Source organism: Capsicum annuum, chromosome 10 (assembly GCF_002878395.1).
Source record: "Capsicum annuum cultivar UCD-10X-F1 chromosome 10, UCD10Xv1.1, whole genome shotgun sequence".
NCBI lineage: Eukaryota > Viridiplantae > Streptophyta > Magnoliopsida > Solanales > Solanaceae > Capsicum > Capsicum annuum.
This window is the reverse complement of record NC_061120.1, coordinates 50,319,671-50,342,314: the sequence shown is the minus strand read 5'-3', so window position 1 is coordinate 50,342,314 and position 22,644 is coordinate 50,319,671. Positions and strand designations below refer to the sequence as shown.

At 34.8% G+C, this 22,644-nt stretch overlaps 1 non-coding gene across 1 annotated transcript; it reads right to left on the bottom strand.

Annotated features, from left to right (window-relative positions):
* Positions 1-6,994: 6,994 nt before the first annotated feature.
* Positions 6,995-7,101, bottom strand: LOC124888362. Its single transcript, XR_007046488.1, has one exon. It is a non-coding gene; the product is annotated as a small nucleolar RNA snoR97 (small nucleolar RNA).
* Between the last annotated feature and the right edge of the window lie 15,543 nt (positions 7,102-22,644).

Here is a 22,644-nt window from a genome sequence, read left to right as displayed (position 1 = left end):
GAGCCATTCTGTAGGTGGAAAAGAGATAGGCTGGGTATCTGGAAGGAGATATATTTTAAAGTCAATTTTCCTTTTGGGAGGAACTCCAGGGAGGTCTTCAAGGAACATATCTAAAAATTCCTTACTATTGGAACTGACTCGAGACTTGGAGTCTCAGAACTAAAGTGTTTGACTCGAACAAAATGGTACATTTACCCCTTAGATATTAATTTTTCTTTCCTTAAGATACACGATAATTTAACCCCTAAGCATTGAGGTACTACCCCTCCATTCAATGACTGGTTCATTGGGAAATTAGAACTGAATAACTCTATTTTTGTAATCAACTGAGGCATAAAATAACTGGATCCAATCCATGCTGAGAATGACATCAAAATAAGTGATCTCTAACTCCACAAGATCAACTGAGGTGATTTTTTGAGATACTGTGATCGGGTAATTTCTGTATACCCGTCTGGCTATAATAGATTTACCCACTGAGGTAGACAATGAGAAAGGTTCTACTAAAAATTTAGGACTGACACTGAAATCAACTACTATATAGGGGGTTACAAAGGGGAGTGAAGCTTTGAGGTCTAATAAAGCATAAACTGGAGATGAAAGACCTGTAACGTACCCATAACTACAATAGGATAACTTTCCTGATTATGTCCGGTATGAAGAGAATACAATATGTTCTGATGTTGCCCACTGGTCACACTGGAAATAGCACCCTGCTGAGTCAGGCGATCGGCTGGAACTGGAGGATAGTTAGACTGACCCTACTGACCAATATTTGGGAAATATATGAATCTGTCACCTGGCTTGCCATATCTAAAACATACTTACTGCCAGCTCTACACACACCCTAATGATGCCTGCCATATTTCTCGTAGAGCGGGTTAGTACAACCACTATTCACACTACCCTAGGACTTAGAGCTTGGTGCCCTATCCTGACTATCTTTCCTGAACTTAGGAACTGGAGAACTAGCTCAAGACAGAGTTCGGGCTGAGGACTTATGACGGAACTAAGGATGATTACCACCTTCCAACCTTGGCTGAGAAAATTTAAAACTACCTTTTTGGCCCTCTTATTCTCTCTCTTTATCTTTAAGATTCTCTTCCTCAATCTTCTGAGCATGAACCATAAGCCTATATAGGTCCATATCCTTAATAAACATATCAGTTCGACACTCTTTGACCACACTATCAGATGCACTAGAAACAAACTTACTCATTCTAGACCTATTGTCTGCAACCACATTAGGAGCATACCTCGCCAGCCGAGTAAACTTAAGCGAGTACTCCTTCACACTCATGCTGCCCTACTTAAAATTAATGAAAACATAAATCTTAGCCTCCCTCAAATCTAATGGGAAGAACCTATCTAGCAAAGCAGTGGAAAATTCGTCCCAGTCAATAGGCCCTGCATCAACACCACGGTCCTCCTTTTACTACTCAAACTAGGTGTGAGCTACATCTTGCAACTGATATGCAACCAACTCTGCACTCTCACTAGAAATGATACCCATAATATATATCACCTTCTGAACTATATCAAGAAATTTTGATAGATCCTTTTAAGACTTGGATCCTAAAAACAAAGGGAGATTTATTCAGGTGAAACCTCGAATCCTAGCTACAGTTGTATTTCCACTAGGTTGGATAGGGAAACAACCTACTGATTATTTTGAGCCACTACTGAATGAGCTAAGGTAGTGAAAACATATTTAAACTCGGCGTGAGAGATATGCTCATTTAGGGGATCTTCCTGAACAGGCGGAGGTATGAGCTGATCCCCATCCCTTCTTTAGTTCTTTATTTTGGGAGGCATAGTCTATAAATAGAATGAAGGATGAGTTCAAAAGAGAGTTTAAATAGAGCTTATGCTCATTCACATGACATGAATACTGAAAGAAGAGAAACTTTTCCTAAAATATCTCGTAGCCTCTTGTCCATAAGTATGGAACGCTTTATACCTGTGCGCAAGACATTACTCAACATGCATTTTAGACCTCCTAGGACACTTTAAAACCTTAGGCTATGATACCAAATTTTTCACAACCTGAGGCTACCCCTTCATCGGGACAACAGTGCTTACGGTCATAAGTGACCATAATCTAACCCATATGCTGGTTCCTGCTGAGAGCACTGAATAATGTAATAGCAATAGACATATGAAGAAAAAAATTGATAAAACCATAAAATCTGAATACTAAAAATACGAATGAATTCACTATTCTGAAGTATCTGACAAGACTGATAAAATAGACTAACTGACTAACTAACTGTCTGAACATCTGAAAAGCCTCTAAGTGACTGAGGATTTGATGTGACAAGCCCCTAACTAACTCTGACTGACTAAAAATTTGAAACTAATAAAATAACTGAAATAATCAATCTTGCCCTTGATAGATGAGGACTCACCACTATTGTTGTTGGGTACGGTGAACTATCTAAGCATGGCCAGGAAATTATGCATCCGAACCTTTGATATAAGACATCATAACTCAAAGAAGAGTATGCAGTCAGTACTTTGAATATACTAGTATATAAGATAAGGTTAGGCTGATAAACATGGGGTACTGTGCATATGAAATAAGGACTAATTGAATAGGAGGAGGTAACTGAACATGAATGTATGAAAACTGTAACATCTAAGAATGCAAGACCAAAAATAAATTTATAATCTATAATAAGTCTGAAATCTCTATAAATTATATGACTGAATAGCTGAAAGTCTATACACTTGGTCAAGAAAACCTAGATAAGCAATATACTAAAATACTGTACTGCGATTGTGGGAGGTATCATCTAACCTATATGCCCCAATCTGAGCTAATCGAGGTCCAAACTATAACCCAGTTAGAAGAGCGTCAGTACCTTGCCACGGGTACTAACACTAGCTGTATGGGTCCACTAAACTGGTGTCCCAAAGGACTAAAGAGTCACCCTCAACTGGCATATGCTCTAATGAGATATGTTTTGCCGTCAACTAAAAGGTAAACACCTCATCAAACCTTAGCTGGTAGGTTGATATCTCTAATCTACGCTGGCTATGTAGTTCTGGAACTCTGGGACTGCTACTAAAGGTCACACCCTCTACTGTCAGGTGAGGCTCCATCCCTGGGTTTGCTTGGTTCTAAATCCTACTCTCAACTAAACTGACATAGGAACTGAAACTAGAATGAGTTTAACTGAACATTATTTCAAAACTGAGTGTACTCATTATGATCATAATAACTGAATAAATAGGAATAATGATGGTTTAACTAAATCATACTTGATAATCTAAAAATCATGTAAAAGACATAGGTATCGGATGTTCATAACCTACAAGCATGAAAGGAATCAACAGTATTTCCATATAAAAGCTTTAAAACCATAGTAGGGGATCATTATTCAAAACCCAACACTTAGGCATTTCATCAAACACATGAGAGTCAGGAACTTAAGTATGAGAATGGGTAAAACATACGAGGACAACATGATTACAAGACTAAAAGCATGAATTAGGGATTTAACATGAAGATTTCAACATTCAAAATATGTAATGGAATCATTCCACTTAAAACACTTATAAGCATAACTTGTAATTGAAATTAACATGAGTTTCATGGGGATAATTCAAATTAAACATGCAAAAACTCATTATTTAAAACAAAAAGGGGTTCTTGGACTCCACAGCTGAACGAAACCCATGAATGAACATCCACATACCTTAATAGATGATTTACTCAGGGTTTCTTGAACTTCAAGATTTAATTACTTGATTTTTTTGGGAGAAAGAAATTGAAATTGGTGATCTTGGGGAAAAGAGAAGGGTTTTCTTGAGAAGGATTTAGAGAAAAAGGGCAAATAATGTCTTAAATAATGTCCCAATTCATGTTATGGATGATTTTGGTTGAGGGAAAAAGACACAATTGCCCCTCAAGAAATTAAATTCATAACTGGGCATAATATGCTTACCACAATGCAATCTAATCACGGTTAGACATTTCCCTCACTGCGAACGTTGAATATGCAAATGGGAGTATTGCCGCTACACGGCTCTATTACGGTGACTTGCAATATTCGTGATCCAAACATGACCCAAACCTCATCCAAAAATCCAAAACTTATTCGAGCTTGTACCCCTGAACATGAATTAACTCAAAAACCAACACCTCAGGGTTGGTAAGACCAATCTAAAAATCCTCGAAGTTAAGAGGCTTTAGAAATGACTAAGTCCCCAACACTTAATAAAATTTCAAGCCTTAAGCTCCTTATGCATGAAACTAGAAGTTGAACTAAGCTAAGAATTATATGGCAAAAATTAAATTATACCAGGTCATTAGCGAGGGGACAAATTGGGAAAACGGGGAGAAAAATAACAATTTAAAGTAGTTTATAATTTAAAAGTACTTTAAATTTTGAAATTAACTTTAGAACAACAAAATAAGAACAAAATAAATGTAAAAAAAAATTAATCAAAACAGTAGAGAAATAAAGAAATTTATACTTGCAAAAACTTTTTATTGATTTGGGAAATGTAAAGAGAGTATAGAGGGAGGATGGGAAATATGAAACTGGTGGAGAGTTTTTCTGAGTTGTGTAAACTTCAAAATTCCCTCCACTATTACAAGTTGAAAGCTTTAAATAGGCCTCAAAAATGCTGACTAATATCTAACAAACTCTATCTATTTTACATCTGTTCATATGATATTTATTCTACACCTGTCTAGGAGTAGCTGATGACTATTTATTTGTTTTGCACGTGTCTCTGACTATTTTTTTATCTTGAACATGTGTCTTTTGATGATTTTGAGAAGATTTTGGCATTTCCTTCCTTGAATATTTATGCCATTTATCTTCTAGTCTTCATTTTTTCTGTGGGGTCCATCAAGTAGCTTTTCAAATTTTGAAGGAGTGCTGGCACCTTTCTTTTGATTGAGGAGGTATGCCTTTGCTATCCCTTGTAGATCCATCATGTCACCATTGTTATTTATATTTTTATTTATAGGATCACTTTAGTATCTACTATATCTAATTAAAAGAGCGAGCTAGCACTTCTTCTACATTTAAAAGGATAATATGAAAAAAGAAAGTGGACCATGAAATGTAATGTCGTTTGGACTAAAAAATGCTCTATCTGAATTTTAGAACATTATGAATAATATATTCAATCAATATAGTCATATATCTATAGTCTATATAGATGATGTTTTAATATTTTATGAATATATTAACCAACACTTTAAACATCTCCAAACCTTTTTAAAAATTGTCAAACAAAATAGATTAGTAGTTAGTGCTAAAAAAATTAAATTAGTCCAAACCTCTATTAGATTTCTTGGTCATGATTTATATTAAGGAACCTATAAACCTATCTATAGAGCCATAAAATTCTCCTCTAAGTTTCCAGATGAATTAACTGATAAAACTTAGTTTCAAAGATTCTTAGGAAGTCTCAACTATGCTGCAAATTTTATTCCTAACATTAGATAGGTTTGTAAGCCCCTGTATCAGCGTCTTAAGAAAAATCCAGTACCTTAGGAAATTGAACACACTAATACATTTCAAAAAATTAAATCAATAGTTCAAAAACTTCCATGCCTAGGGATACCGCATCTAGAGGCTCTTATGATTGTAGAAACTGATGCCTTGGACATATAATATGGAGGCATCAAGTATATCATTTCTCTGGTAAGTAATTACTTTTGTTCTTCCTCTATGTTCTTATTTCTTTTCCTATAAGATGGGTAACTATTTAATAGCGATTTAGACGTTGGCAAACCTGGATTTTCCATTAGATTAGCTCTGAGTATGTGAAAAATAGAGCCGGACCCGAAGGGTGTTCCCGTCGCCAAGCCTATAGGAATAAAATAAAAGAATGATAGAAGAAGAAAAACCAATAATTACTACAATGAAGTTATTATTAAAGGAGTAACATCTAAAGTAGATTTTGGTCCTAGGATAATGTTTTCTCTCTCACCTGCAAAAATCCTAATGAATACTCCAACCAACCAAAATGTAATAAACAGTGTTAATATTTTTGCTACTCTAATAAAACAGCTAAAATAAAAAGTGATTTACAGAATTGGGATATTCCAAAAAAAAAGTTTTAACTGAGTCTATAAAACTGGACACTTTGATTTTGTAAAAAATTATAATATAAAAACTTGTGAATCTACTGTTGCCATTAATAAGAATATTGAGACTGTTAAATTATTAAAATTTAATGATTCATTATTAGCAGTATTACAAAGTAACCTCGCTAATGACCCGGCATACTTTAATTGTTATCCTAATTTTTCTATAGATATTAATGAGCAAAATGTTATGGATACATTAATGACAAAAATGTTATGGATACATTAACATAAAATTTTAAAACAAAAAAAATGAATAGTAAGGTAAATACAAGAGAAATAGAAATAATATATAGAGTATATTATAGGTTAATGAAAATAACCTTAGCCCCTAAGGCTAAAATAGTGGGACAAAATTTAGTGCACTTTGAAGTTCAAATCTTTAACCATATACATTTAAAAAAAACTATTATTTGGCCATTTAACACATTTCATTTTTTAAAAAAATTAATTCATCATTCTTATATAAATTATTTCCCTATTTCACTTTAATCAATGCATAAGAAAATATAAAAACAATTTGATCAACACTATTAGTCAAAGTGCAATTTATAAAGAATTTAAAACCAATATTCAATTTCTTAACAAAAAATAAAAAGGACCAAATGGAGGAACATTTTACTAACATGTAATGTTGATATTTAACTCCAATTTTAGTGAAATATGCAAGATAAAGAGGTGATGGACTAGATACAATTTAAGAGTTTTCATTTTCTCCCACTATCACAGAGATAAGGTGAGCATATACAAGTTGCTAAAACTCAATGCAACAATAGATAAAATTGATAAAACAACATACACATACCTTAAAGATAGTTAAATGTATCCGATAGACCACTGAAAACATAAAATTGAATAAATCATTAAAAAATCCACAAGATAAAATTAAGTGTTGTCATTTAACTTTATACCATTGATATTCAAGAGAAGAAACTGATAAACATCAGTAAATTTATGAGTTTTCTAGCGTCTAAACCCACTGATTCAAGAAGAGTACAATTAAAACTCAAAGTCACTTAATCAAAACATTAATTTCATTTAATATATAATCAACAACAAAAATTAAGACATTGATTAAAAAAAATTTAAAGCCTCAGTTAAATTTGGTGTATGTTCAGGACTGATGCAGTGTAACCAAGGAGGTTCCCTTTACATAAGCAGGGACCTTGACTCACTGTCAACTTATACCATTAATTCTACACTTCTACTATTATAAGGTGAGTAAAAGCCTTTTTCGAAGAAGATATAGTTTCTCCCTTAGTTTAGTAAATGGATTGCTCACATTAGCTAATCAAGTTTCGACATACAGGGCAGGTATTTTACTGGAGTATAAACTCAATCAGACTTTCAGCTTGGCTTTTTGGCATAAAAATTTGTTGTTTCAATAGTTGTCCATCATCAAGCAACTTAAAAATTGAAGTGTAAGCCACCTGTCCTGCCATCTATAATTTTGTTTTCTTAGTAAAAAGACTCAATTGATTTTTCACATACTGTAATATGGTCACACAACCTTGGCTTCCAAAATAACAAATGCATAATAATAAATGATAATCAAATATAGCAATGAGAATCTAGTCACTACAATAAAAGTATCCTAATGTTTTTATTCTTTTACATTGTTACCTTTTCTTCTTTTGCACAACAACAACAACATACCCAGTGTAATCCCATAGTGAGATCTGGAGAGAGTAGAATATATGTACAGCTTACGCTATCATTATAGGATAGGGAGGTTGTTTTCTATAAAACCTTAGCTCAAAAGGAGTGTAGTCAAAGCAAGATTTAAAGGAAAATAACACCACCAATGTAACGACTTAAAAATTTGATGAAAGATGTAAAATTTATGATTTTATGTAATTTGACTATTTTATCTCTCCCCGTAGTAGCATTATGATATTTCTGAGGTATGAAAGTGATTGACATAATTTTTGCTGCATTTTGGTACCATTTATGCAATATTGTGATGTTTGATGGCTTCGAGAGACTTATTTTGGACTTCTGTGGATATCTTTTGATTCGTACGATGGATGAATGAACGGATTGCATCAATAGCTTTAAAATATTGATTTTAGACTAGGTATACCTTTGGTTCAGATCTCGATGCATCCGAACTCATTTTGACCTATTGGTCGGAAAGTTGAAAAATTAAAAATGTGGGTGTAGGACCCATATATGGTCGAAATAACCTCATATGAAAAATTTGACTTTGCTAGAAGATTCAGAACGTTGATTTTAGGGTGGTATCATATTTGGTGTGATTTTACGACTTTTAAATCTCATTTTGACCCTCAGTTTGAAAAATTATAATTTCGGGTTTCGGGGGTCAACTTATTGAAAACAACGTTTTTTCAAAAATATGAATATTCTAACGCATTTGAAACGTCAAATTTAGTATGGATGCATAGTTCGTTTGTATAAATCGATCTCCGAACGAATCCGGAACACCCTGTCGAAGTCCGTTTCGACTTAAGGGAAAAATCTGCACTATATATTGCAGAAAATATGCAATATAACACTTTTTTAAATCCATTTTTGGCCTATTTTGTCTATTCTTTCACCTTACCTCTTGAGAGTTAAACCCTAAAATGGTGTGAGAGCTTAAAAGTGAAGCTTGTGGGAGCTAGATTAACACCTATTTCTTGATTTTATTATGGATTTAAGGTATGAATTCACCCTTTTCTTAGTAATTTCTTGAAAAATTTCTCAAAATCCCAAAAATCTTAGGGCTTGATTTTAAATCCCAATTTCACTTATTTTCACTTGAATAGTATTTTTAGCTTCTAATTACTAGTTTTTCATCAATTTAACCTTCAAAACAAGTTCGATTCTTGATTTTAACCCAGATTCTAAAGATTTTACCCAGTAAAGCTTAAAAATTATTTTTTTCAATTTGACCCTCATTTTTCTACTCGATTTCACTTAGATTTTAGCTGTAGATTCCTAAAAATATGGGGAACATGTTTTTGAAGTAAAGTTTTGATTTTGCCCTTCTTTTTTAAAAATTCATTGCGGGGGTCCGTTTTGACCCCAAAGTAAAAGTAGTCAATATGAGTGTCGTTGATTTTATTTTAATGCGTAGATTCCATATTTGATATTTTTTGTGAAGTTTGGTATTGTTCGTCAAAATTAAGGTCATGGGTTCGAGGTGTAGCAGATCGATTTCATCTTTTGAGGCAGGTTATGGCTTAACTCTTTCAGACTGGGTTGGGTAGTAAATGATGGTACAAAATGCATGTTAAGGCTGAGAACTAATCATGAAAAATGTCTATCTATGTGTTGTTCCCGTGTGGGAGCCTATATGTGATGTAATTATCAAAATTGAGATATTATGTAATATGTGTGACCGTGTGGAGTCCTATGTGGTATTGATAGCCTTGAATACATATGAATACTTGTATTGTGTTGTTAAAATACTTAATGTGGTACCATTGGTTTATTGTGATTATATTCCTACTTTATTGGCATATGAGACATGTAGAAATTCATGGATGAATTAAAAATAATGAGTGGATATTGGCTCATGTGGTTGTGAAAATGTATCACTGTTGTTATTTGTAAAAATATATCATTGTGATTTATTGTGAAAATATATTATTGTGATCGATTGTGAAAATATATCATTGTGATTGGTTGTGAGCATTACATCCTCATATCATACTCATTCATGAAACATTGGTACCATAGTGGCAACATCTGAGAAATACTGGTAACACCTTTTATAAAATCCTTCCCAAGGGGAGTGTCGGAGAGAAGATATTTTAACATTTCATAAAACTCTTCCCGAGAGATATGTTGGAGAGGAGATATGAGATGTCAATTGTATACGGGTTGACAAACTTCCCATGGGTCCTGCATTGAGAGGCTTGCCTTTGTAGGTGTATACGAGGATTGTGCGACGATCTCGGAGGTTTGCGATGACCTCATGCATCATCATCATCATTATCACCATCATACACATTGCACTTACTTTTTATGTTTATATTATGTTGTATTTCCATATTGACTTGTCATTTATGTAATTGTCTTATCTTTTTTACTTGTATTTAATGATCTTGTATATACATGTTCTCTCTTGTTCTACTTATATGTGATATAATACATACTTATGTCCTATCTTGTTGTGATGTTGCAATATATTTGATATATTAGAAATGTTAGTGCAGGTAGTGTGGGCTACTGTTGTGGGACATTTTCTAATTACAATTGATGTGCCCTTAGTGTATATTTTGTATGATTTGTTTACTACTTTGCTTGATCGTCTATTATACCTAGTGAGTACAAGTAGACCATACTCATGCCTACTACGCCCTTTTGGTTCAGGTCCTAGCTTGAGTGCACCTCAACTTGCTTGACTTGGGCGATTGTTGGAGCTTCTAAGGTAGCGGTTGGACATTCATGCATCTAGAGTTTACCTCTATCTTTTTATAATAGTTATGTCTTTATTAGTATTTGAAGATAGATATTATTTCTTTGTGGTTATTTTTGTGATGTATTTGACTCTTGGATCGTATTAGTAGTTCTTACACTATTGACACCTGGCATCAAGCATGATTGGTATTTTGGATAAGTTCTTTCTGTATTATTATGATTACTTGTATGGTTGGGCTTCATTCTAGAATCCTTGCCTTGGGATATTTCTGTCTTTTTTTTGTATCAATTTAGGTGATAGTCTTACTTGTCAAGGTACACCACGACAAGTGCCATTATAACCCTTATTTGTGGGTCATGACAAATTGGTGTTAGAGCAGCCAAGTTTTATTAGTCTTAAGGGTGTAAGAATGGGATGTCTAATAGAGTCTTGCAGATCGGTACATAGATATTTGTATCTATCATCGAGAGGCTATAGGATGTCTTTAGGAAACTTTCCTTATTTTATCCTTTATTGTGAGATTTTTTTTTCATACCTTGTGTTCTTAGTTGTGTTTTTTACTCTTTCTATGCAGATGGTGTTATTTAGGTCCCACAAAAATAGAGATGCAAAGCCATCTCCCAGAGGGTGAACCTCGAGTCATAGATGGACTCAAGGGAGTGAACGGGCCCATGGATTAGCCTTATTTAGGAGTAGTGCTAGGTTACTCTCCCCTAATCCTAGAGTTGAGCCTATTGGATGTATGAGTTCTGCCCAATTTATCAGAGTTCATCTACCCCAGTGTTAAAAGTGTTGCTGACTCATTTAGAGGGTTCTTCTTTGGTTATGTTGAGTGTTACTCCAGCAACTAGTGTGGAACCTCCTCTAGCACCAACTTCTGTATTGGGTACTCCTTATACCCCAAGTACTATTCCACTTTTAGTGCCAACATCTGACTATGGGGTTCTAAGATCATGAGTTCAGTCGTCATCTGTGCTACCTCCCTAGGTGGGATCTCAGCCAGCTGGACTTTCCATGCCTTATGCTCTTCAGTGAGACACATCTCAGATAGTTGTATTTGGGGCTTCTTTTTAGAGTATTATAGATCATGCTATGGCGACAAAAGATATTCCTTGGGTATCTCAGGGAGGCTCTAAGAAGGTGCGCCATTTTGGTAAGTTCAGAGGTTAGAGTCCTCAAGGTAGAGATTTTAGAGTTTCTCTTGGGTTTTCTAGTTTAGCAGTGCAGGGTGGCCGTCAGGGCAAGTTTAGAGTTTGCTATGTGTGTGATGATACTAGCCATGTAGCCAAGGACTATCCTCGTAGTGTGTTTAGGGCTACTCCTATTTCAAATATGAGAGGTAGGATTTCTTCCATAGATGCAAGAGGCAGAGGTAGTGGAGCTCGTGGAAGGGGTCACAGGGCTATTCAGGCAGCTGGTGGTCGTGGACAGTATTATGCTATACCAGCCAAACCTGAGGCAAAGGCTTCTGATAATATGATTACAGGTATCGTCTACATTTATTTCAGTCCTGCATCTATATTATTTGATTCTGGATCGCGTTATCCTATGTGTATGTGTATTTTGCTCTGGGTTTTAATTCTATTAGTGAGCCTCTTGCCATTCCTATTTGTGTATCTACCTCTGTAGGTGATTCTTTAGTTGTAGATTGGGTGCACCAATCTTATTTTGTGACTTTTATCGGGCGTGAGACTTTGGTAGATTTATTTGTGTTAGATATCATTGATTTCGATGTTATTTTGGGTATGGATTGGTTGGCTCATTGCCATGTTGTTTTAGATTATTATGCCAAGACTGTGACTTTAGATTCAACGGGTGTGCCAAGGATAGCTTAAAAGGGTGCACTTTATTTAGGTCATAAGAGGATTATATCTTTTATTCAGGCTCATAAATTGGTTAAGTAGGGGATGTTTATATTACTTGTCTACTATTTGTGACACCAGTGTTATATCACCTCTTTTCTTGGATTTAGTTATATTATTCGTGAGTTTATGGATGTGTTTCCTACATACTTGATTGGTATGCCTCCAGATCGAGATATTGGGGGTGATTAGATTAGGTTGATCTTAGAGAAGGCCCATTGTTCCAAATATTCCATCCATCCAGGTGTGACTAAGATGTATCGTGATTGGAAACAGCACTACTAGTGGGGTGGTATAAAGCGAGATATAGTGGATTTTGTGTCTCGTTGCCTATGTTGTCAGTAGGTAAAAACCAAGCATATGACACCTTGTGGACTGCTTCAGAGGTTACCCATTTCCAAGTGGAAGAGAGAATGGATCACCATGGACTTTGTGACTGGTTTTCATCGTAAATCTCATGGTTCTAATAGTGATTGGGTTATTGCGGATCCATTTACCAAGTCAGCTCATTTTATTCTAGTTCAAGTCTTATTCAATGTTAAGAGATTGGCCCATATCCATATTCTTGAGATTGTGCATTTTCATGGTATGCCAGTGTCTATTATTTCAGATTGAGGTTCTGTGTTCACATCTCATTTTTGGAAGACTTTTTAGTATAGTTGGGTACTCGGGTTGATCTTAGCACGTTGTTTCACCGCCATACTGATGGTTAGTTGGAGTGGACTATTCAGGTTGTAGAGGATATACTCTGCACTTATGTGATGGATTTTGGTGCCAGAGAGAGTAACTTTTTGCTTTAGCTGAGTTTGCATATAATAATAGCTACCATTCCAGTATTGATATGGCTCTTTTTGAGGTGTTGTCGCTTCCCAATGGGTTGGTTTGATGGTTCAGAGGTGAGATCTCGAGGAACGTACTTGCTTCGTAAGTCTTTGGATATATTTTGGATCATGTAGAATAGACTTAGAGCGACTTAGAGTAGGCAGAAGTGTTATGTTGATTGTAGACTTTGTTCCTTGCGATTTGGTGTTGAGGATCGTGTTTTCCTTTGAGTTTCATTTATGAAGGGTGTGATGAGGTTTGGTAGGTGAGGCAAGCTTAACTCCAAGTATATTAGCCCATTTGAGATTCCTTGGACTGTGGCTGATATGACTTATGAGTTGGCTTTGCCACCAGATCTATCAGTTGTTCATCCAGTTTTTCATGTTTTTATGCTTCGCCGCTAGATTCTTGATGAGTCTCATTTCATTTGTTGGGAGTCTGTTCAGGTAGATAAGTGGTTGTCCTTTGTTGAAGAGCCGGTCTCCATTTTAGCTAGGGATGTTAGGTGGTTGCGCCCTAGAGTTATCCCTCTGGTTAAGATTCAGTGCGACATCGACCTATAGATATGGCTACTTGGGAGGTTGATTCTGATATGTGTAGTTTCTATCCCAGTTCTTTGTTGATTCAAGTAATTCTTTTGCCTTTAGTTCGAAGATGAACTAGATTTTTAGTGGTGGATGATGTAATGACCTAAGAATTTGATGAAGTATGTGAAATTTATGATTTTGTATGGTTTGACTATTTTATCCCTCCCCATAGTTGCATTATGATATTTCTGGGGTGTGGGAATGATTGACATGGTTTTGATGCATTTTGGTACCATTTATGCAATATTGTGGTTTTTGATGGCTTTGAGAGCCTTTTTTTGGACTTATGTGGATATCTTTTGATTCGTACGATGGATGGAAGAACGGACTACATCAACGACTTTGAAATATCGATTTTAGGCTAGGTAGATCTTTGGTTCGAGTCTCGGTGCACCCGAGCTCATTTTGACCTATTGATCGAAAAGTTGGAAAATTGAAAATATGAGTGTGGGACTCACATTTGGTTGAAACGACCTCATATAGAAAATTTGACTTTGCCAGCAGATTCAGAATGTCGATTTTAGCGTGGTAACATATTTGGTGTGATTTTCCGACTTTTAAATCTTATTTCGACCCTCGGTTTGAAAAATTATAGTTTTGAGGGTCAATTTTGTGAAAATATTTTTTCAAAAATCTGATTTTTTCAACACGTTCAAAACATCGAATTTAGTATGGATGCATAGTTTGCTTGTGTATATCGATCTTCAAAGGAATCCCGAACACTCCGTCGAAGTCCGTTTCGACTTAAGGGAAAAATCTACACTATATATTGCAGAAAATCTGCAATATAACATTTTTTTAAATCTATTTTTGGTCTATTTTGTCTATTCTTTCACCTTGCCTCTTGAGAGTTGAATCCTAAAGTAGTGTGAGAGCTTAAAAGTGAAGCTTGTGGGATCTTGGGAAGCTAGATTAACACCTATTTCTTGATTTTATTACGGATTTAAGGTATGAATTCACCTTTTTCTTAATAATTTCTTGATAAATTTCCCAAAACCCCAAAAATCTTAGGGCTTGATTTTAAATTTCAATTTCACTTCTTTTCACTTGAATAATGTTTTTAGCTTATAATTACTAGTTTTTAATCAATGTAACCTTCAAAACAAGTCAGATTCTTGATTTTAACCCAGATTTCAAAAATTTTACCCGGTAAAGCTTAAAAATGGTTTTTCTTCAATTTGAACTTCATTTTTTTACTTGATTTGACTTGGATTTCAGCTATAGATTCCTAAAAATATGGAGAACATGTTTTTGAAGTAAAATTTTGATTTTGCCCTTCTTTTTCAAAAATCCTTTTCGAGGGTCTGTTTTGACCCTAAACCAAAAGTAGTCAATATGGGTGTCGTTGGTTTTGTTTTAACACGTAGATTCCATATTGGATGTTTTTAGAAAAGTTCGGGACTATTCATGAAGAGTAAAGTCATGGGTTTGAAATGTAGAGGACCAATTTTATCTTCTGAGGTAGGTTATGACTAACTCTTTCAGACTAAGCTGGGTAGTAAATGATGGTACAAAATGCATTTTAAGGGGGGAACTAATCATGAAAAATGTCTATCTATGTGTTGGGGCCTATATGTGATGTAATTATCGAAATTAAGATATTATGTAATATGTGTGACCGTGTGGGGTCCTATGTGGTATTGATAGCCTTGAATACATGTGAATAATTTTATTGTGTTGTTAAAGTGCTTAATGTGGTACCATTGGTGTATTGTGATTATATTCATACATTATTGGCATATGAGACATATGGAAATTCAAGGATGAAACAAAAATAATGAGTGAATATTGGCTCACGTGATTGTGGAAATGTATCATTATGATTGGTTATAAAAATATATCATTGTGATTGGTTGTGAAAATATATCATTGTGATGGATTGTGAAAATATATATCATTGTGATTGGTTGTGAGAATTATATCCTCATATCATACTCATTCATGAATTATTGGTACCACCGTGGACACATCTAAGAAATACTGGCAACACCTTTTATAAAACCCTCCTCGATGGAAGTGCCGGGGAGGAGATATTGTAACATTTTATAAACCCCACCGAGAGATGTGCCAAGGATGAGATATGAGATTTATAGATTTTATACGGGTTGATGAACCCCCCCATGGGTCCTGCATTGGGAGGCTTACCTCCGTAGGTGTATATGGAGATTGTGCGACGACCTCGTGCATCATCATCATCATATACATTGCATTTACTTTATTGTGTTTATATTGTGTTGTATTGCCATAATGACTTGTCATTTATGTAATTGTCTTATATTCTTTTACTTGTATTTGATGATTTTGTATATGCATGTTCCCTCCTGTTCTACTTATATGTGATGTATGTATACTTGTTGTAATGCCCCGAGTCTGTACCCCGGATGCTACGCGATGCTCATAATCCCGAAGGACCATAAGCTAACACATGACTGGCTGCAATCACTGAATAATAAAACAATATAATACAGAAATTAGGTGGAAATTTTCCATAAGGTTCAAAATTGAATCATATAGTGATACGTAAATACTGAATACTGAACATCTGACAATCATATCTGAAAACTAAATAACTGTCTGAAATAATCTAGTCTGAAAAGCCTCTAACTGAAATTTCTAAAAATGGAGTTGATGGGACAAGTCCCCAACTAACTCTAACTACTGATGCTATACTAAAAATGCTGAAATAAAAACTCTGTCCTCGAACTATGAGGACTCACCACTAAATTTGTTGCTGACAATATGGGATGCTAGGTAAGGTCAGGAGCCTGTGCGTTTGAACCTATGCTATAAGACATCATAGCGCAAAAGAAAGGTACTCGTTAGTACTTTGAATGTACTGGTATGCTAAGTGAGGTAGGCTGGTATGCATGGGTTCATATGTATGAACAATAACTGACTAACATGAGTATAGCTAACTGAGAATATATGTATATCTGACACTATTGTAAATACTGAATATGCCATGATATGCTCATAACTATGCATATTGTAACTGAGATTCATGTTAACACTGGGTACTGAATTCTGATAGCTGAATGACTGGTGTCTAAGTTTACTGATACTAAATTACTGTATACTGAGTGACTGTTTCTGATAGTACTGATTCTGTAGAGCTAAATTAAGTTCTATACTAAGCTGGGTGACTGTGTCTGACAGTCCTGATTCTGAAATTAAATTGAGATTTATACTGAGTCTGAAACTGAAATTGTGGGAGTGTTCATCTAACCGACATACCTCGATTATAAACGGAGTTGGGGTCCAACCTGTGACCCCAGTTGGAAGGGTGTTAGCACCTTGCTAAGGAATACTAACAATGGCTATGAGTTAACCCTTTCTGACAGGAAGCTCTTTCGTCAACCCTCGCTGGCAGGAAAACTCGTACGAGATGTATCAACCCTAGACTGGCAGGAAGGCATCTCAACCTACGCTGGTTACATAGTTCTGTAATGAAGAGATTGTTACTAACGGTCAAACCCTTTACTGACAGGAATGCCCTCATCCCTGGGTTCACTCGGTGCTAAATCCTACTCCAAACTAAATAGACACTGAACTGATTTCTAGTCTGTACTAGGCTTGACTAAACTATTCCAAAGTACAGACCATCACCAAATAACCAAAAACTCAAGCTAAGGTGTTTCTAATTTTCCAACTTAAGAAGCAATCACAAGAAAGAAAACCTGCCTGTAACCTTCCAACCCCACTAGACAAAACCATGTCAAATTAAGAAAGGAGCATCCAATATCCATACTAATAACAAGGGTAAACTATCACAAGAGAACAAACCTAACAAATCTAAGAGATGAATCCACGATATCTCTATCTCAAAACCACAATCTGGTGATGAAATAGTCACAAACAAAGAACGGACCTCGAATTGGTCAATCTCACAAATGGGCTATATAGGAAGTGATAGCCAAACACAAAACCTTTGCAACACAAGAGGCAAGGTTAAGAGTGTTAAACTCAAGAATGGGAGATACAATGAAATCTACGAACCTAGAATAATATTTGCACCACAGAAGGTCGACTTTCCTTAAATATCACAATATATCCCTAAATTAATCTAATATAGCTAACCAAGAGGGAATACAGTTAACCTCGCCATGCTAGGGGAAAGAAATTATCAAATTGGTCTATATCTACTTAAGCCACCGAATAATATCACAAGAAAATGAAAGTCTAACTAGATAACACTAGTCTATATAGCTACCCACCGAAGATCAATTCATCAAGTAACAACATAAAGTAATAATATCAAGTAATATTAATAACGTCATATAGTGGTAACAATTGCAATAGAAATATCAGTATCAACATACTAAATATGAGGTACCAAAATGAACATCAATATTATGTACATTCAAGGGCCATAATAAGGCCGATGTGCCAACATAAAGAGGACTCGAACCCAAAAACTACACCCATAGGGGAAATATCAATATAGTTCTACTACATCCACTACTAAAAAGAATAAACCATGAAGTAGTAACATAATCAGGAATTTAATAATAAGGCACATAATGACCGATATTAATTTATATAGGCATATAATCATCAATGAACATGAAAATCCCAACACACATAATAAGTGATAAAAATGGGAATTAAAAGCACACCAATCGTAGTGACATCCACAATCACATGATTGATGGGAATAGGGAAAAATAAATCTAAATGTGTCCAACTCAGATCGACAGGATAAATCATCAACAAAGGTGCCACACACATTATCTCCAATTAAGGATGCCATAGCATCGTGAGGATGATTTGAATAAGATGAATGACTAGAAATCCTATGTCGGGGACACTACCTGGACTAGTAGTCAGTCTCTCTACAGTCATAGAAACTCCTAAAGCATCGATATGGAGAGAACACAGACTAAGCCTAAATGGCTGGCCAACTAAAGCTAAGAAAAATCCGTAAGATTATGTCCAAACTTTTGAAATCATAGCCTATCTCAGGAACTCTAGGCTGACATAGAATATGTGCTAACTCTAGATGATCATCTATCTCATACTTGGGAAATCTCAAAACCAGTGCCTCATGATAACACAACAAAACCAAAATCTTGGAATACTTCGAGATACTGCCCCTCATAATCAAGAATGGTCATCATAACCTGAAAAACCAGACCATACTCCACCGGTCGAATGGGGACTCTGCCTACTATAATTATTATGTCTAATATGAGAACTACTCAAAGTATGGAATACTATCTGAGTAGAATTGATAGGCTGCAAGTGAATTTGAACTCTACTGGAAGACTAATCACTCTCTGAGAAAATATCAATAGCACTATACTGATAACATGCCTCTTGCTGCCATTTTTATAAGTCTTAATATTATTGCTCTCAATGGTCCTCTCATAATAAATATCATGATGGAAAGAAGATTCAACTACTATTTAGTGCTTCGACGCCAAACAGAGTAACAAACTAACCCTCTAACACATCCATATACCAATGTTTGTCTTAGAAGGATGTAGCATAGAAAAATTCTTGGACTATATGAGAAATGCAATATCATATTCAAAACTGGTAAAAAACCTTGATGAACACCAACAAACCTAACTCTAGTCTTAGGACTACTCGATAAATCAAATGACATCCATACCTAAGAGGGATTTACAGCATAACTCAAATTCCTAATATTGAACCTCTAAGGCTGAAGTAGTCATGAGCTATACTGAAGCATAAACTGGACCAAATTCTTTTTGGCTATAGTTGAAGATCTTTGATATCCATCTCTAACTCTCTAGTCCGACACTTTGCTAAAATACTAGAAATCCATGTTAATGTCTCATCTTCATCTATCGACAATAGCGCATCATCCTTCATGGATAGAATAGAGTCAAATAATGTGTTCGAGTTTCATAGAAATGCAAACATATGATATAGAGTTAAAAGGTGAATTTATTAAAATGTCATTGTAGCTCCCGAAGATAGGTTATGGATATCTATGCAGTGATCTGCAGGATTCTACTAAACACTTAGCATTTCTACTAATTCATTAATGAAACCGAGGCTCTAATACTAATTTGTCATGACCTAATTTCTCAGTTCATGATGGCACCTACCATAACCCACCAGTATTATAGCCAACCTATAGTCCGAAATGGCTAGTAATGGACTACTCAATAATTTAAGTAAAAGAATGTAGAATAAATTAAATAAAGATCAATACATAATAAAATCTCAAAACCTAGTGGTATAAGTACAAGAGCTTCTAATATAATAAGAGTACAGAAGTGAAATATAAAGAGAAATACACTAATACGACTTATCTCTAAACATAACTTAAGACTAGTCTAATACATAAGAGAGAGAAGTAATACTTCAAATGTCAGGAGATCTCTCTAGGTCTCTGAACCATGGCTTCTCTACATGAGGCACACATTAACAGTGATAACTCATACTATAATCTAAAGGCTACATAAGTGTAGTATTAGTACTAAACAAATGATACTAGTAGGCAATTGCCAACTGAGATACAATGATAAAGAAGATATATATAACAAATAAATATGATGGGAACTACACCCAAGAGTCTAGAAATCATATAAAAAGTTAATGACAATAATAAGGGACAACTATCCTCCTCAAGTCTAAGATTCTAATATAATAAGATTAAGGAAGTATCGGGGTGAACTATTATATTCCAGCCAAATTCAATAGACGTCAATACAATACTATATATACTAGACCAATATATGAATGAAGAGGAAAAAAGATACATAGCAATATAAAACACCAAGAAGTGATTATACCGCACGAACAAACTAAGAAAGGGATATATGGTAGTGTCATAGCTTCATATAGCTATATATATGTAGATATAAACATGAAGTCATCTAAAAGCATAACCTAGATCATCATATTCTCATTCTAAGACCTTATTAAAATACTACCAGAATTTAATACTATCATACTCAGGGTTTCTAATCCACATGGAACATGAAATAATCATGCATAGTAATGCAATCTTAAGATAGAAGAGGTCGAAGACATAACTCAAATCTCAATAATGGATCAATAACCGATATTCCATAAGTTAGCCATAATAACAATATCATAATAAAGAAAATAACAATATCAATAATAGCATGAATAACTGGGTAATCTAGATTACCAAATACCTAATCGAGATTATACGTACCTACACCACCCCAAGCTCTGAAGGTTCAATTAATAGATGATAACATAAGGCATGTTATTCACCTATATCTATGAAATTGTCCCAGCTGATAGACATAAGTACATATTGGTGATAGGGGATTCACATACAGGAATGAATGTAAGGTACATAGTCAATATCACAATGTCATCATCATAACCATATATATTATAACTATTATTATCATGACCATCATCAGCGTAATCAACCTCCATCCTTGCCAAGTATCAATATCATTATCATAATATCCTTCGTACTCTAATCAGGTATCAATATCATCACAACAGTATTCTATAGACTCAACTTAGGTATATATATCATCACAAATATATATATATATATATAATAGGTGCGCAGACACAAGTCGTGGCAAAAAAGGTGTAAATCAATAAGTCTATTGCCTATAATGATCTTCGAGTTTAAATCATTATAAAAATGTAGAATGGGTCAAAATATCCCACAATCAAAGTAAGTGAATAGGTTGAATCATGCCGATGACCTCTAATTATTAGCCTAACCATTTCTTCATGTAATCATTACTCACTAAATAGTCAATATTTAGCACCTAGTCAAGATTCACCACTAGTCCCAAATTGCTAATTAACAAATTCATTTCTAACCATCATAATCTCACTAGTCACCATCTAGCAAAAGACCTCTAACCATTATTTATACACTTTGTTTTGCTATTAACTAAGATCTTTAAGAATCTACCATTATTAATACATAAATTCTCATTTCACAACTAATCAACATCTTAAACTTAGTCATCAATAACAACTAATCTTCACCAACATTAACCCTGTCATTATCATTGCCACATATCATCCATAATCGCTAGCTACCATATTTAAACTAGAAAAGGTTCATTAACTAGTACATTAGATTTCTAGCCATCAAGTACTATAGGCACTTCATAAACAACTAGCTCCCTTATTGCCTAAACCTTATTTAGGATGAACAGTCATTAGATCGTATTTTAGCTAGAATAACATCAATAAAAGATATAATGATCAAGAATGTATCAAATATATGCATTCTGTAACACCCCAATTTGCTAAACTGAGAATGCTACACGGTGCTCATGACCCTGAATGACCACAAGCTAACCCATGACTGGTATCTGTACCTGTATACTGCATAAAATACTGAATAATGCTAAAATATATACTGAAAGGCCATAAGGTTCAATACTGAACATAACATGAATGAGATAACATCTGTAGGTCAATATAATACCCTAAACAAAATTGTAAACACTGAAGTCTGAAACACAATAGTCTGCATCTAGTTTGAAAGCCTCTACTGTCTGAATAATCTGAATAAGGAGTTGATGGGACATATCACCAACTAACTCCAACTAATAACTAATCAATGAAATAGTAGAGAAATAATTATGTCCTCAAAGGATGACGACTCACTTCTATTCTAACTGCTGAGACTGGAATCTACTGCAGATCTAGAACTCGTATCTCTGAACCTATGGTGTAACATAAAAAGAAAGTACCATAGCACAAATGCACCAGTACAATGGAATGTACTGAGTATACGTGTAAGGTAGGCTAATGCAAGGGTTAAAATGCATGAATAATGCTAGCTGACTGTCTAGCATGAATGCGAGAATACATACATAAATACGTAACTGTAACTGACACTGTAATATCATGATTACTGAATCTAAATACTAATGACATGACAAACTAGTAACTGATATAACT